The sequence below is a fragment of the Suncus etruscus genome, chromosome 3, assembly GCF_024139225.1.
Source record: "Suncus etruscus isolate mSunEtr1 chromosome 3, mSunEtr1.pri.cur, whole genome shotgun sequence".
NCBI classification, from domain to species: domain Eukaryota; kingdom Metazoa; phylum Chordata; class Mammalia; order Eulipotyphla; family Soricidae; genus Suncus; species Suncus etruscus.
Genome location: NC_064850.1, coordinates 100,150,750 through 100,169,420, shown reverse-complemented (window position 1 = coordinate 100,169,420; position 18,671 = coordinate 100,150,750). Strand labels below are relative to the sequence as shown.

The window sequence follows — 18,671 nt, the reverse complement described above, 5'->3', positions numbered from 1 at the left end:
AGTATCATTCTACAAGTAAACCACTCAACTAAGATTATATAAACTACTCAAAATTATTATTAAAATTCTAAAATCTGGTATGCATATTTCATTAATATAAAGAAACTTCTTGTGAGTATGGGTGGTAAATCTGATTTTGAAAGTTAATTATCTAAATATTCTATTTGTGGTATCTAACACATAAAATATTTATTGCCTCCAAATTGAATTAATTTGTCAATATTAAATACATTTTTATAATAAATTTATGGAATTTACTTATGGCTATAAATTTAGTGAGCACATTTTCAGTTCAAACTCAGTCCTATATTTAGTTCCTAACTTAAACATCATATATGTACATTTCAGGGGGCTGTTTTTTCTTTTGTTATTTTTTGGGTCACACAAAGCGAAGCTCAAGGGTTACTCCTGGATCTTTGCTCAGAAATTGCTAGTGGCAGGCACGAGGTACCATATAGGATGCTGGGATTCGAGCCACTGTCTGTCCTGGATTGGCTACATGCAAGGCAAAATGCCCAACCGCTATGCTATCTCTTCAGCCCCCTATATATGTATTTAATAAAAATTTTCCTGAAAAGAAAATTCAGGTTTCTCAAAATATAAACATTGTGCTAATTACATTAATCAGCATACAACAGTACTACGATGTCTCTACTTAAAAAAAATTCCACTTTTGTACTTGCCTCAAGATATTATCCCATTCCTCTTCTGCTTTCAGGTAAACTTTGTGTTTCACACACACACACACACACACACACACACACACACACACACACACACCTTCTCATTCCATCAAATTCCTTTGGTTTCTTACTGTTCTACTGAAATTATAGTTTCATAAGTAATTTCCAAATAATCATTGATTTCTTCTCCTTCTTCTAGTCCTATTTTTATTTGTGCAATCAGTATGAATGTGTTTCTTTGTCTTTCTTCCTATTCTTTCCTGTAACTTTATTCTCACTGTCTGCATTCTTCTGACCTCTAGATTGAACTATGAAGATTGACTTCTGTGTCTCCTCTCTTTTGTTTTGACCATAACATTAAAGCTTTAATACCATCCATCTCTGTGTCAATAATTCCTAAAGCCTTTAATTCAGAACTATCTCTTACAAGGACTGTTGACGACATGTTCAATTTTACTTTATTTATATCTCCCTTTAGATACTTTATATGATGACTTCATAGAACTAAAATAAGCCTCATCTTACTAACAGCAACTTTTCACCTGAAATAAGAAACTTTTCCCTATAGTCTCCTCTGAAACCAAAGTATGCAGTATTAAAATTAAAATAATAAATAAAAATAATGTTCTCTACTCTTCCTACACTTTACCCATTCCATCACAGTCATCACAATGCCCTAAGAAAACTCTTATAAACAAACTCCATACCTTCCCCATCTTAGACAAGTCAATGTACCTGATTCTTCTCTTGCTTTTGGTAGAAGTCCTCAGTGATCTATCTTTCCCTGTGAAGTTAAGAATGTTCTTCCAGAGATAAATGATAATGACTCTAGTACACAGTACTTAAAAATTGCTAGAAGAGTAGATCTCAATGTTGTTAGCTCAGAGAGATGCTTTAAGAATGTTCCTAATGCAGTTGTTCTCAAATACGAGGCTCCGTAAAGAGGGGCTCTTTTGACCTAGGCAAACACTGTCATAACAAGCTAAGCCCAGTGTTTATGTCTTTGTATGTCTCTGGAACTGAGAGTTGCTGTGTCCTGTTTCAAACCCCGCTTCGAAAAGCTATGCATTGCAAAACGTGCTCATTGTAGCCATTAATCCAGACGTCGCCTCTGATTAAAAAATCAGCTAAAATTATTTTATAAAGTTTATTTTGCAGGTTAAAGTTTTTTTTAAATAAACATACTATTTACAGTCGCGCGGGGGGGGGGGGAACAAAATATTTTCTTCTTCCCAGGGGGGTATGACAAAATAATTGAGAAGCACTGCACTAATGACTGTGAGGTTCTGAGTTTGATCCCCAGTGCTGACTGTTCTCCTAGTCACCACCAGGTGTCGCTCCTATAAAAGAAAAGCTGTTAGAACACACTAGCTGAGATAATTGACATGTCAAGAAAGTTTATTGTGGCAAATCATATTGAAATATTTTGTATTTAATAATACATCAAGTGGTATTATTGTGTACCGTAGAATAAATTTATATACCAAATATATTTAAATAGAAGCAGGGCCGGAGTGGTGGCACAGTAAGTAGGGCATTTGCCTTTGACACGCTAACCTAGGATGGATCACTTTTTGATGCCCTCTACATCCCATAATGTCCCCCAAGCCAGGTGCGATTTCTGAGCGCATAACCACGAGTAACCGGGTGTGACCCAAAAATAAAAAAAGAAAGAAAAAAAAGATATGCAAGAAGCACTTTTAAGATCAGATCACTTGTCTCCTTGAACTTTTCTAACCATTTATCTTTCTATTTTAAATAAAATTTAAATTACTTGATTGGTTAGGATTCTAAGAACTTATGTCTGACCATTGTAGCTTTCATCTTCCAGGACCACTATTTTTGGCTTTTCCATGTCATGCTAAATTAGTCACCTCAATGCTTTGTTTTGCTTGATTTTTAAAATAATTATCCAATTTCCTAGAATGCAAGTTTTCTCAGATATACAGATGTGACATTATTATATAGTATTCTCAGAAAGAATCATCACATGATAACTCACATTTCTTGCTTACTAGATACTATTTCTCTAGATACTATTAAGCAGTGCTACTTCATTATTTATATTTTTAATTTTTAACTCAGATTCTGTATTACATTTCAAATTAGAAGGTAGTTTCCAAAGGTAGAAACCTTAACAGTCTACCCAAGACATTGCTTGACATTTAAACATAGATAAATAAATCATAAGTAAAAACTAGTTCAGTAAATAAATCAATAATTGAGAAACTTAAATAATAATGCCAATTAAAACATATATACAAGAAAATATATATCAAATTTTTGTCAGGCAACCTATGTTTTTAATACATAGGTTTTACATGTATTTGTGAACATATCAGTAACAATACATTTGCACTTAGCTAATTACACAATCATGCAGCAAATTCATACAATATTTAAGATTTCATGCTGCATAAAAAAATTACAGACACCTAAAAATTCTTATGTCTTTTTTTAAATAATTTTTATTGTGATCAAAGTGAATTACAAATCTTTCACAGCAACATTTAAGGTACATAGTGACAATAAATCAGAGGCATTCCCACTACCAGCGTTGTCCTTCCAGCATGCATCCCATATCTCCCTCATTGGCCCCCCAAAATACTAGTGTAACTGCTCCCCTCTGCATACAGCTTGTTGTAGATTGGGTATCACTTCTGTTGTCATTGACTATAGGTTTTGTATTTAAGTCAGATCATGTTTTATTTTCACTAAATGTTCTTATCTGTTTGGTCCTGGTACCCTCCATTTCCCCCCCTCAATTCATGAGGCAGAATGAGATGATTCAAGTTATGTGGTTTTGTTGAAAAAAAGATAAATGGAAAAAAAATGGATAATTTTGTCTAGAGGTTATAAATATCAATTTAAAAGAAGAAAGGGAAAATGAAGAAAAACAAAAACAAAAAACATAAAAACCCAGTAACTACAAAAAAGCACCCGCCTACTAAAAAACAATCACCATCATATAATAACCATGAGAATGAAAGAAAATAAAAAATAATAAACATTTTAAAAAGAAGAAAATAAGAAAAAGCAGAGAGAAGTAAAAGAAAGAAAGAAATAAAAAGAAGAAAAAGAAAAACAAAAAAATGAAGGAAGAAGGGCTGGTGTGGCAAGGTTTTAAGATTTTTTTTTTTTGGCATAGTCACAGTAAATATTTGGGAAATTAGAAAGGGAATTTTCTTGGCCTAAGAGATAATTTTTTTTTTTTTTGCCCTTGAAGCATACTACCATGGGAACAACTACAGGCTCCGTACATACTCATTTTTACACCCCAAGGTATTTTTATGGTGCAAGGAAATTTTCTGCTGAGTTGTGGATGATAAAATCATGCCTCTGTAAGCTAGAGATCTTGGTGTTTGCACAGGTCATAGGACGAAGTCTAGGATAGTCTTTCTTTATGGTTTTAGAAGTTCTGTTCCATCACTGTTGTTGTAGTCAGTCTTCTGCAATTAGTGCTCTTGTTTTTTGCTCAGACTTTGTCCTAGGGGACAAAGTCTAGGATGGAGTCTTTATGGTTTCAGAAGTTCTGTTCAGTCACAGTTGTCAAAGTCAGACCTCTGGAATTTAAGATCTTGGTTTTGTACAAATCCTAGGCTGAAGCCTAGGCTAGGATATTTCTTATTGATTCCATGATAAGTTTGCCCAGTCATGGTTGTCAAAGTCAGTCTTCTGTAGTTAGTATTAGATTTTTGCACAGAGCAAAAGACAATGTGTCTTTTGATTTCATATTACTGTTAGGTGATGAGATAGGGCAACTTGCTCTTAGATCAAGTTGTTACCGTTTTCTCATTGTCAGGATGTCATATCAAAACAGGTGCAAGTTGGTGCCAGAGCTGTATTAGGAATTTCCTGGGGTGGGGGGGTTGGTTCCTGGTGCTGTTTCAGGGAACTGTGTTGGTTCTATGTCTGGGATCTGGGGTTCTGTGTTGGATGTTTGCTGTCCAATCACATGGACACTGTATTGTAAAATGTATGGGTTCTTATCCCTAGTAGATAAGAACTTGTTTCTGTGCATAAATTTCCTTTTTTAGAGTGCCTATGTAAAAGGGAATAGTACCATATTATATTGTTGCTGCATGGCAGACTATACAACCTCTGTGTCCCGGTTTTTATCTGAGCTTTTATCCCAGGCAAAACTTTTTTCTAGGTTTTAGTACAAAGCAGAACCAAAAGAGGTAAAGTTAAAAAATTATTATTATATATGGGTATATATATATAAGAAATAAATAAAGATTGAGCACCAGACTATATACTCTCTATACCCTTCCTAAGGTTCTTTGCTGTTCTCTATTTTCCCATCTTCCCTTCTATTCTCTTTATCTCCCTCTCCTCCCCCACCTTCCCTTCTCCCCTCTTCTCTTTTACCCTTCCATCTCCACTCCTCTTTTCTCCTTTCTACTCCTCTCTCCCTCTTTCCCCTTATCACCTTTCTTATTTCATATTTTGTCTCCTATCCTTCCCTTTTCCTCTCCTCTTTCCACTATCTCATTATATTCCCTTTCTTTCACACCTCTATGCCTTATATAGATAAATTTGGGTAATGTCTCTTATAAAAAAAAGAAATAAATAAAAATAAATTTAAAAAAGTAATTAAAATATGTGATGGAGGAGACTACCTTTACATTTGGGAATAAACTCACTAAGAGGCATTATTATAGAAGTATTAAACTACATAGTAAATATAGGCAACCCCATTAAGTATTTTGAGATATTTTTGTGGGGGAGTGAAATCCAGGGTACCTTTTTATCCCACACCATGCTCTTGTTGAGTTTGAGAATTGATTTGCAGCAGTAAGGGATCAGGTAGTGTTCTTAACCAGGGAGTTCTTCTGGGGATAAATCCGGTAGCATGCAAGAGTCCACATTTGGTGGGGGTGAGAGAAGAAGGGCCACATAGCATGAGTCAGTAAGAGTATTGGTTGTAGTTTCTTGTCAGCCCATGAGATGTGGAACTGAGAGGATGTCCTTGTGCTTTGGAAGCTGGGTGGTGGTTTATTAGGGCAGGAAGTCAGTCTTGGTACTTAATGGGTTAAGAACTAAGGGTCAAGAGGGTTAAATAAGGAGGGATAATGGAGCAGGATTGAGGGAAGAGAGGATATAAGTTTGTCTGAAGGGGGGAGGAGGTTTAATATATAAGGGGCTTTAATACACTATAGGCATGGATTGTTTACAATTTAGGTTTGTCAATCAGAGAGAGGTCACAATCTACAAACTCATGCCCACATACAGACATTAGAGACCTATTCTTAAGTTGTTGGAGGCCTGACCCTTATAATATGGGTCTGAACTCTTAAGAAATACTTGAATTAAGAAAAGATAAATAATTGGTTAAGATATAGATTAGGAGAGAAAGAAAGAGAAAATGGAAGTTAAGAGATAAAAGATAAGCAAATACAGTAAAAATAAGTTAAGAAATAAATTGGGCTGGTATGTCAGAGTTGAAAGGTTTTCCAATTTCTAGACACTTCATAAATGGTGGGATGGGCTTTGCTAAGTGAAGGTTTTAGGGTTAGAAAATGGCTGTAGCATTTTAGGGTAAAAATAGTTTTCACATTTAGAGTTCTAAGCAATATGGTAGTGAAGACTATAAGAGATGGCTGCCCTAGGAAATATCATTCACCTCATCTTATGTATAGAGGTTCCTTTGCTGAAGAGAAACTGCCAGGGTGGGCTTTATTTAACACAGATTGAACTGATAAAGAAAAATAAAGCAGAGAAGTAAAGAAGTAGAAAGAGGAAAAATGAGAAAGAAAAGAGAAAAAAAGGAAATGTTAATTTTCAGAAAGATATTTGATGAGTGGGACCTGTAACATAAGTTTGTGGTGTGCTCTTGTCAGTTTCAGTGGTCTGAATGATCATATGCTTTATGATTTAACAGAAGACATAAAACAAAATAAAATGGATAAATTGGAGTATTTTATCAAGACATTGTCATAATGAGCACTGTATATGGTATTTAGTATGATTGAGCACCAAGGCATAAAATTAAGGTGTCCACCCTATGTTTCCAAGTACCACTGTAGACAAAGAAGCTGAAGGGTTATTTTAGTCTAGATAAAATTAAGACATTAAAATATACTGCTAGTATTCACTGCAGTGGGAGTCCCTGGCTTCCAATCATATTCTGCACCTGGTTCTGTGGATAACTACATTATGATATTATTATGGGCCTTTATAGTTAGAAGTTGATTGCTTACCTGTTAACTCTTAACCACTGTTTCCATTGTTGCTGCTTTCTTTATGGTATAACAAATAGTGGAGGCTCTGTGTTGCCCCTTTTCCACTTTATTTGAACACTTCTCCTCATTATTGCTGACATCTATGATGTATGGAGTTTCTGCCCTTTACCATTGTGATTCTTCATATGGAGTATTATATGTATATAAGATATATATTCTAAATACCTCAGATAAGTGCTAACATTCTGTATTTATCCTTCTTCTGACTTACTTCATTTAACATAATATTTTCTAGATCCATCCATGTTGCTGCAATATCCATGATTGTATTCTTTCTAACTGCTATGTAATATTCTATTGTGTATAAGTACCACAACTTAATGATCCACTCACCTATTGTTGGACATCGAGGTTAATTTCAAATTTTGGCTATTGTGCTGAGTGCTGTGATAAAATAGTGGAGTGCATATTTGGGATGAATGTCCTTCTGTCTTGGGGATAGATACCCAAGAGTGTGATTGCTGGGTCATATGGAACTCAATTCTGAGTTTACTGAGCACCCTCCATACTGTTTTTCATAGGGGTTGGACCAGGCAACATTCCCACCAGCAGTGGATAAGAGTTACTTTCTTAACACATCCCAGCCAACAGAGATTGGTCCCATTATTTTTGATGTGTGCCATCCTCACTGGTGTAAGGTGGTACATCATTGTTGTCTTGATTTGAATTTCCCTAATGATGAGTGATGGTGAGCATGTTTTCATGTGTCTATTGGCCATCATTTGGTCTTCTTCAGAGAAGTGTCTATTCATTTCTTCTCCCCATTTTCCTATGGCTTTATTAGATTTTGTGGAGCTAACCTTTCTGAGTGCTTTGTATATCCTAGAAATAAATCCTTTATCTGATACATTGAATGCAAAAACTAGTTCCCATTCCTTTAGCTGTCTTCTAGTTTTAATGAGGGTTTCTTTCATCATACAGAAACTTTTTAGTTTGATGTATTCCCATTTATTTAGGTTTGATGCTATAACTCTAGGCAAACTATATTTTAGCATAGATTTCTACTGACTTTTTTATGTTTAAACATTTCTTATTTAAGTTATTATCTATATTATTGCCTAGTCTCTCTCTTTTCCTCTCTTCCCACATTAGTCTGCACTCCATTCCAAGAGAGTGTATGTCATAAAATGTATCTGAGCTATCTTTTTAGGAAAGGAACTTTGATACATAAGATGCAGTGGACAATACTACATAGATAGCCACCTACATAGGTAGGCCTCATTAACACATTGTTTAGCACTCAAGATGTGAAACCTACGTGTATCCTAAATTGCTCCAGACATTATCTAATCCTGAAACCTTCATTTAGCAAGATCCAACCCCATCATTGACAAAATGCCTAGAAACTGGGAAAACCTCCCAACTCCAACGCACCAACCCAATCTTTTGATTTATTAGTTTTTTTACTTTATTTTTATTATATTTACCTATTTTTCTGTTCTCTCTTATCTTTTGCTCTCCCTTCATCTTTTTCTTAAGCTATACATAAACTAATTATTTATCTTAATTCAACCAGTTCTTAAGAGCTCAGACCCATCCTATCAGTGTCAGACATCTAACAACATCTTAAGAATAGATCACTATTGTAATCTTTATGTGGGTATGAGTACATAGAAAGAGAACTCTATGAGAGACAAACCTAAATTGTAAACAATCCATGCCTATAGTGTTTATAGCCCCTCCTATATACTATCCCTCCTACTCTCCTTCAGAAATCCTACTATGCCTATACCCTTCATTTCCAATCTGATATTCCACTTATTATTGTTCTTTACCCTCAGTTCTTAACCCATTTGATATCAAGACCGACCTTCTGCCCCAATAAGCCATCACCCAGCTCCCAAGCAAAGGGACATCCACCCAGCCCCACACCTCGTCCCCTAGCAAGAAACTACAACCAAAACCTTGCTGACTCTTGCTCTGTGGCCCTCCTTCTCATCCCCCCCAACAAATGAGGACTGTTGTTTGATACCGAACTCAGCTCCAGAAGGATCTCCAGTGCAATAACGCTACCCAAGCCCTTTTTGAGATAAATCATTTCTCAAACTAAACAAGACCAGGGTGTGTGATGAAAATGTGCCCTGGATTCCATCCCCCACAAGAATATCTCAAAAGGCAATGGGGAAGCCTATATTTTCTTTATAAGTTTAAAACCTATATAATACTACCTCTTAACCTGTTTATCCCCAAATGTAAGGTAGTCTTCTACATCACTTTGTTCCCTTCATTTTTAAACTTAATTTTATTTATTTTTTCTTTATATATATATGTGAGTGTGTATATATAATATTTTATAATATTTATATTTTAGAATAATATATATAATATTTTTATTTTTGTCTTGTATCTATTTTCTTCTCTTCCTTAATTCCACCTGTTTTGTTTCTGCTCGGTACAAAAACCTACAAGAAAGTGTCTTGCCTGGGATAAAAGCTCAGGTCAAAACCAGGGCACAGAGATGAAGGAGTCAGACACTCTACCCCCAAATGCACCAGCAATATAATATTGCACCATTTCTTCTTACAAAGGCATACTAAAAGGGGGGAAATTTTACATATAGAAACAAGCTCTTATCTACTAGGGATAAAAGCTCATACATTTTACAATACAGAAGCACTTTCCACCTAGAACATATGTCATGTGGACCCATCTTAGATTCCAGGTGATTGGACAGTGACTGCCCAACCCTGAACCCTAGATCCCAGACATAAAACTGACACAGTTCTCCGCAACAGCTCCATGAACCAATCTCCCTCGGGACATTCTTAATACTGCTCTGCACCAACATGCACCAGTTTGATATGACAATGAGGAAATGACAACATCTTGTTCTAAGAGCAGGTTGTCTTACCTCTCCACCTAAACATAAGATGAAATCAGAAGACATGTCATCCTTTGATCTGTGCTAAAGCCAAGATCACTATCTATAGAAGACTGACCGTGACAAATATGACTGGGCAGAACTTATCCTGGGTCTAATAAAAAAGACCCTAGCCTAGGCTTTGACCTATGATCTGTACAACAACCAAGATCTCTAATTCCATAGGTCTGACTGAGAAAATTACAACTGAGCAGATGTTCTGGATACAAAATAAAAGAGACAGTCCTATGCTTCGTCCTAAGATGGAGCAAAAATTGAGACTACCAACTACAGAAGACTGATTAAAACAACAGTGAGGAAACAGAACTTCTAGAACCATAAGAAAGACTCCATTCTAGGCTCCATTCTTTGATATGTACAAATACCAAGATCTCTAGCTACAGAGGCCTGATTTTATCATCCACCAAGGAGTGGAAAGTTTTCAGACACCACAAAAGGACTTAGGAGAGAGTAATGGAACATGTACAGAACCAGTAGTTATTCCCTGACAGTATACTTCAAGGGCAGATAAACCCTGTATCTCTCAGGCTAAGGAAATTCCCTTTCTACTCTCCCCAATATTTACTGTGACTATGGAGGAGGAGGAGGAGGAGGAGGAAGGATGAAGAAGAAGAAAGAAAAAGAAGGAAGAAGAAGGAGGAGGAGGAGGAGGAAGAAGAAGAAGAAGAAGAAGAAGAAGAAGAAGAAGAAGAAGAAGAAGAAGAAGAAGAAGAAGAAGAAGAAGAAGAAGAAGAAGAAGAAGAAGAAGGTGATGCTGGAATTTCTGAGCAAAATTATTTGATAGTTCATAATTTTGCTTGAGATTTTACAAAAGAGAGATAGCCAAGTAATGACAGAAAATGTAATACCAAGCATGAAATTTGCTCTTCTGAAATTCCTCAACTATTCACACAGGAGAAAAAGGTGTCCACAGCGGCCTTTTGAGGAACCCTATGGGGGTTATTTTAATTCTCCCCACCAGGAAAATCTGAGGATACATCTGGTGAGTTGAGCTCCCCTAAAAGTTCTTGCATGCTGTAGCAAAGAAGCACAAATTTATTTTTTTTGGTTTTGTTATTGTTGTTTGGTTTTTATTTGTTTTCTTTGTGTGTGTGTGTGTGTGTGTGTGTGTGTGTGTGTGTGTATGTGTGTGTGTGTGCGCGTGTGATTTGTTTTTATTTCAGGACATTGGTTATTGTGTTTGTTGTCTTTATTACTGTGGTGATTTTGGGGAGGATAACATTGGTGATGGGGATGTCCCTGATTCAATGTTGCTATGTACCTAAAATATTACTGTGAAAGATTTGTAATCCACTTTGATAAAAATAAAAATTATTGTTAAAAATGTCTCTGAGCTAAATATAACCATATAATTCAACCTATTTAACATATCTGACTACTTACTATTATGTTTTTAATAATGTAATCTATTTACTATTATGTTTTTTACTATGTGGGCTTTTTTTTTTTTTTTTTTTTGGTTCTTGGGCCTCATCTGGTAGCACTCAATGGTTGTTGATAACTATGGCTCAGAAATCACTCTTGGCTCTGGGGACCATATGGGATGCCGGGGGATCAAACTGCAGCTCGCCCTGGGTCAGGGCATGCGATGCAAATGCCTACCACTGCACCATCACTCCGGCTCCACTACTTGAGTTTTAATTTCTTCTCTTTCACTCTCTGTCTCTCTGTCTCTTTCTCTTTCTCTGTCTCTGTCTCTGTCTCTCTCTCTGTCTCTCTCTCTCTCTCATTCTCTCTCTCTTTCTCTTTTTTTATGCTCAAGTGTCCATGGATCAAACCCAGATCTCACTCTCACACATGCAATGATCTATATTGAGCCATATTCTCAGTGTCTAAGTGAATTTTATCAAAAGACTATGGCAGTAGTTTCTTATGTTAATAATCATAATCGGATAGTGATATTATGATATCTCTAATAGCTTAGGGTGCCCAAAATTAGAAGTTTGAAATGTTTGTAATATAAAGATTGACTCCCAAGAGAACTAAAACTTTACGTGGAAGAATTAACTTTATGATTCCATTCAATTGCATATAAAAATGATTTTTGGAGGTTTGTTCTACCATTCAACAATATAAATACAGATACTCCCACTTAACGACCTACCTATTTAGTGACTGCTCGCACTTATGACCATCTTGACCAGGACCTCTTCACCATTATTTTATTTTATTTTAAATATCCTTTTGTACACTCTATAGTGTACACTCTATAGTAGAGTACTGTGGTTTTTGGTACTTTAATGTACCTACTTTACTAACTTTATGTTCCATAATACATTGCAGTACTGTGTAAATTATACAACCTATGCAAATTAAAACAAGTGGAAGTTTTCAGTTTGATCTTTATCATTATTTTATTGATTCAGAATACTGTATTGTCAAGTACTATGCATATACTGTACTACTGTATACAGAACATGCAGTTCCTCACTTAATGACCAATTCGCTTAACGACCAAGTCTTTGAAAAGGAACGTGGTAGTTAAGCGAGGAGTATTTGATTCAATTAGCAATAAGTGCAGAAGAGATAAAACTAATGAACTATTCAAAAGAAAGTCTTTGGGCCCCTGACATGTAGTAGACCCTGTTTAAAATATCTAATACACACAGACCTTAAGCATTAACAAGGGACACTCCTGAGGACAAAGAAGGAAGAGCTTCTGAGAACTTCAGGTATGACAACCAAATAAATAATCAAAATTTGAAAAGAAAAAATTAGAGACTCTGGAGGCAAAATGAGTTCCTTTTAATCATTTTTATTTGTGAAATTAGGAGTTTTATGAATTTGGGTGCAGTTTCTGAATAAGAGCCTTTGGTAATCCTTGAGAGAAAAGGCCTCAGGACCATAGGTGATTACAATTTATCATATTAATTCAGGGATTCCATAGAAATGATCAGAGCCCCCGTATCTACTTGATATTCTGGCCTAGTAGTGAGAGCCTAATAATTCAATGATCTATCTGGTCTGGTGATGCAGACCTAAGGGTCCTGGAGCTACCAGTGCTATATCACAGAGTCCTGCGGTAAGGGCCAGTGTACTAGAGGCTGAACTAAAAGCCTATGATTGCAAAGCATGAACTCCAGTTCTGTGTCCTAAATGCTAGTTTTGAAAAGGAAAAGTAAAGAGACAAGAGTACTAGGATTAAGAAACTTGCTTTGTACACAACTGATCTAGATTTGCTGCCAGGCATGGCATATGACACCCTGAGAGCCACAAGGAGTGGATCTGAGTACAGAGCCAGAAGTAAGCCCTAATTACAGTCAAGTGTTGCCCAATAATCACCCCCCCAAAAACACACACAGAGACTAATAACAAAAATAAACAAAGTACTAAATGTATACTATGAAAGGGAAGTTTATGGTCAGCAAACCTGCTTTAATTTCCAGAACCACATATATTCCCCTGAGTAGAATCATGAGTGATCAGAGGACACAGAGCCTGGAGTAAGCCCTGAGCATTTCTAGATATTGATCAAAAAAAAAAAAAAGAAAAGAATAAAGAAAAGAAAAAAAGAAGAGAGGGAAAGAGAAAAGGAAATTAGAAAGAAAAGAAGAAAGAAAAGGAAAAATCAGAAGGAAAAGAAAAAATGAGAAAGAACAAGAAGAAGAAAGAAAGAAAGAAAGAAAGAAAGAAAAAAAGAAAGAAAGAAAGAAAGAAAGAAAGAAAGAAAGAAAGAAAGAAAGAAAGAAAGAAAGATGAAAGAATATAAAGAAAAAGAAAGGAATGGAGGAAGAAAGGAAGCAAGGAAAGAAAAGAAAGTCAATAAAATGGGCAAACAAAATAGTAAACACAAAAGAAAGTAAAATTCGTTTCCATATCTATTTTAAATACTGCACCAACAGAAGTATTTTTATTATTTATTGATTTTGTGTGTGGAAGGAGAAGCTCCCAAGAAGTTCTGAGAAATTTCTGGTTTTGCTCCTCTCCAGGATAAGGGTCTCAATGCTAGGGCCTAAGAATATGAGGATACTGTTTCACAGGACCTGTTGTTCTAGCTAGGGATTCCCTACCACATCTGTAATGTTAGGGGGATTCCCGGTTTGCATCCATCGAAGTTCAGGTGACTAATTGCTGCTTGGTCAAACTGTTAATGGTTTCATTCAATATGTGCATTTTAATACTTGTACTCTGTTTCTATTCTCTTAGGCTTAGTTTTTAAAAGTGAAATGTAAATTTAATTTTTAAGAATATGTTTTTATAAAAGCTTTTTATTAAAATGACGATATGTCCTAGGTTAGTGCATGCAAGGCAAACTCCCTAAGGCTTGCACCACCGCTCCAGCCCCTAAAAATATTTTGTTAATACTTTTTTCATTTATTCTTGCTAATTTTTCTAGGTAGTTCCAAAGTGCTATTATATATTTAGATTTGTTTCTGATGCCAAAATCAGTTTAAATATAAGTTGTTGAAGCTTGATGGTGAACTCTGAATTCTTTTTTTAAAAAATGATAAAATACTTGTGATTTCACTTGCTCTTCCAAAATTTTGCCACTGCATCAGTAGGTGATACAGATATTTCTTCATTTTTAATCTTGGTTGTGTCTTCGTAAATACCTCACTTAGAATACAGATGAAATAACATGATACAATTAAAACTAGGGAAGCATGGGAAAACCAAATTATTTTGTTATACTTATGGTTAGAAATCCATTGCAAAAAAAGAAAAGAAAAGAAAAGAAAAGAAATCCATTACAGATTGTATGAAAGCCCGATTCACTGAGAATCACAGATACTGCAAATATTTCACATATTTCAGCTGAAGAATTGCTAAGATTCCAGTTTATCAAACCAAGTTTTATCAACTAAAAGAACACATATGAGGGGCCAGGAAGGTGGCGCTAGAGGCAAGCGCTAGAGTAGGACGGACTGCAGTTCGATTCCCTGGTGTCCCATATGATCCCCCCAAGCCAGGGGCGATTTCTGAATGCATAGCCAGAAGTAACCCCTGAGCACCAAACGGTTGTGACCCAAAAACCAAGGAAAAAAAAAAAAGAACACATTTTTTCCGCTCTGCTCAGCCAGGGATCCATACTGGTTGTTCTCGATTCCCAAGTATAGCTTAAAGGGAAATTTCACAATGTCCAGAGCCCTGGATATCCTCCAAATGAAAAAAGAGGATGTCCTTAAATTCCTTGTTGTGGGCATTCACTTAGGTGGCACTAATCTGGACTTCCAGATGAAACAGTACATTTACAAAAGGAAAAGTGATGGCATCTACATCAAATTTAAAGAGAACTGGGAGATGCTTCTGCTGGCAACTCGTGCCATTGTTGCCATTGAAAACCCAGCTGATGTCCGTGTTATCCAGGAATACTGGCCAGAGAGCTGTGCTGAAGTTTGCTGCTGCCACTGTCGCCACCCTGATCACTGGCTGCTTCACGCCTGGAACTTTCACTAACCTAATTCAGGCAACTTTCTGGGAGACTTTTGGTTACTGATCCCAGGACCGACCACCAGTCCCTCACAGAGGCATCTCACGTTAATTTGCCTACGAATGCTCTGTGTGACACAGACTCTCCTCTGCGCTGTGTGGACATTGCCATTCCTTGCAATAACAAGGGAGCTCAACTCCGTGGGTTTCATGTGGTAGATGCTGGCCCGGGAAGTTATACGAATGAGAGGCCCCATCTACTGGGAACACCCATGGGAGGTCATGCTTGATCTCTACTTTTTTGGTGGGGTGGGAGGTTGGTTTTTGGTTATTGGGTCACACTCTGCGGTGCTTAGGTGTTACTCCTGGCTATGCACTCAGAAATCGCACCTGGCTTGGGGACCTTATGGGACACCAGGGATCTAGCCTGTCCATCCTAGGCCAGCTGCCTGCAAGGCAAATGCCCTATCGCTGAGCTACTGCTCCAGTCCCTGATCTCTACTTCTATAGAGATCCTAAGGAGATTGAAAAGGAAGAGCAGCAGGCTGCTGCTGCAAAGGCTGTGACAGAGGAGGAACTTGAGGGTGAATGGACTGCTCTAGTTCCTGAATTCACTATTACTCACTCTGAGGTTGAAGGGTGGTCTGAAGGCGAACAGGTGCCCTCCGATTTGATTCAGCAGCTCCCTACAGAAGATTGGAATGCTCAGCCTGTTACAGAAGACTGGTCCGCAGCTCCCACTGTTCAGGCCACAAAAGGGTAGGAACCACCATTGAATGGTCTTAAGCTGTTCTTTTGAGACTGAAATAGGAATGGAAATCAGGTTGATGAAAAATAAATGAATTTAAAAATAAGAAAACGCATGTAAAAATGTCAGAAAAATTCAACTCCTTTTTGTAATACCAACTCAAAACTTAAATCTGGTAGTGGCCATTAAATATATTTTTTTTCTTTGCCCTGTCAAAAATCCTAATTGACTCATAGAATCTAAAAAATACAAAATGGTAGCTTTAAACTTGGTACTAAAAGTGCACTTAGCAATAAAAATACTAGCAAATAAAATCCTAGAAAAATAAGCTTTATCAAAAATAGCTAAAATATGTCAAATTCAATTAACTTAGCCAAGAATATTAAGATGAAATATTATTTGATTCTTAAAGATGATGAGTATTTTATTTATCAAAAAAGTACAGAAGGAGGGGAGTGAGAGATAGCAAGAAGGGACTGAAAGATACCTTGCACACAGTCAACCTAACTTTGAATCCCAGCATCTTATATGAACTCTCAAGTACTGTCAGGAGTAGTTTCTAATTGCAGAGTCAGATGTAACCCCCTAAGATCATCAAGTGTGGCCCAAAAGCCAAAACCAAAAAAAAAAAAATTAAAAAAATACATTTTATAGACTAATAGCCATAAGAAGATTTCATTAAATTTTGTCCCCCAGGAAAATAAACTTTCTTAAAAAATTAGATCATTTTTCAAAATTTTTCATGTATTTTTCATATTATAATTAATTAAAAAATCAATGAGTGAATCATTGTAATGATTATGTAATATATTTTATATAGTGTCTTGAGTTAATTACTATTGGAATTTAGTTGCCTGAAAGTCAGAATATGATTATAAATTTTGCTTACTGCTAGCCCTCTCAAAGAATTTCATATACCCATTCATACTTCATAAGAAATTAGAGAATAAAGAAAATATATTAAATAAGAGGCTCTTCAAATTTGCTTATAGTTTTGCATTAATAAGTTAAAAATAAGAAAAGAGTTGGTGCAATATCCTTAAAACTAAACACATCATTTTTTCCACCGATCTTTTGTGTTTGTTTGGAAGTCACAATCTGCAGTGCTCAAGGCTTACTCCTATATCTGTGCTCAGTGTTCACTTCTGGTTACATTCCGAAGATCATATGCAGGACTGGGGACTAAACCTAGGTTGGCTGTCTACAAGCCAAGTAATTTAAGGTCTCTATAATCTCTCTGGCCTCTTTCACAACTATTTTTTTTTTTTTTTTTTGGTGTTTGGGCCACACCCGTTTGATGCTCAGGGGTTACTCCTGGCTATGTGCTCAGAAATCGCCCCTGGCTTGGGGGGACCATATGGGACGCCGGGGGATCGAACCGCGGTCCTTCCTTGGCTAGCGCTTGCAAGGCAGACACCTTACCTCCAGCGCCACCTACCCGGCCCCTCTTTCACAACTATTTAACCCATGTAGTTTTCTACACTTCAGAAAACTTCAGAAATATATTCCTATAGTCTTTGACCTGGGATAGTTAACATAGATAAATCTGGCACTTGCGTCTCAAAAACACATTTTGATTTTAAGCAATTCAATAGTCCCCTTTTCTATGCTATAGGAAAATATTGTTTGTGCCTAAATTTTTTGAAATAGTTAAATAAATCTCAAACTAAAGAGCACTCCTTTTTTTTTTTTTTTTTTTTTTTGTATATAAAGCTCTTGGTGTGGTGCATCTGACATCTGGACCAATTGTCAGCTATGGATAATTATGTCCCTTAATCGTTCCATGCATCTATTTTCAATTCAGTTCAGACCTTGTAATTAAAAACTCTTTAAATAGGATACAGCTCTTTTGGATAATGAAAAATCCTGATTGAATTCAAAAGATGATGTAGTATCACAAAACCTTTATTTGTAAAAAGTCATTGCATTTTAAAGTTTTTATCCTCGTTTCCCTAAAAATAGTGTTGAATATTTAAAACCAATCAACTAGGATGCCTTTTTATAATAATAAAAGGAAAATTTTATTTAAAATATATATCCAATGCATAACATTTTCTACTGAAAATTAACTTAAGTATAGCCAAAGCATCATTTTCTGATTGATACAAACAACTATGTTCATTAGAGTTAAAAAGTAATGAAATTCCATCAAAAATCAAATGTTGGACTATTGGAAAATTATTTTAAATACTTTATTTAATTTTTAAAGTAATATGTTATGCAGCAATTTTCATGTTATTATAAATTTGTTATTGCAGTCTTTGGACCACACTCAGCAGTGATTAGTTAGGGATTCCTCCTGAAATTTTGCTCAGTGATTATTGCTGGCAGGGGCTTGGGAAATTCTCTGTCATGTCATGTGCAAGACAAGCAACTTACCTGTTATAATTTTCTCTGACCCCATACAGTTTAGTATACACAATAATATGTTAGTACCCTCATCCCCAAAGAGTTTCTATAAATGACCCTCAAATACTGTCCCAAGGTCAAATCTCCTCCACCCTCTCTTTGCAGTCTTAGTTCACTGCTCTGTTGGCAATAACTTAGGGTTTGGAAAGGTATCTTAATTACCTAAATATCTCTTCAATATCAATTGTTTATTTCTTAATAAATCTAAATAGCATTAACTTAATTAACAGTAGCTTAATTTATGGATACTTAAAATACATACATAGTTGAATACATACATTTATATTATCCTGCTTTTTCATCATATATTTAAATAGAAATTGTAACTTTTTATA

At 35.9% G+C, this 18,671-nt stretch overlaps 1 pseudogene; it reads left to right on the top strand.

The window, feature by feature from the left end:
* Nucleotides 1-14,885: 14,885 nt before the first annotated feature.
* Nucleotides 14,886-15,965, top strand: LOC126003888 (40S ribosomal protein SA-like; annotated as a pseudogene).
* The last annotated feature ends 2,706 nt before the right edge of the window (nt 15,966-18,671 follow it).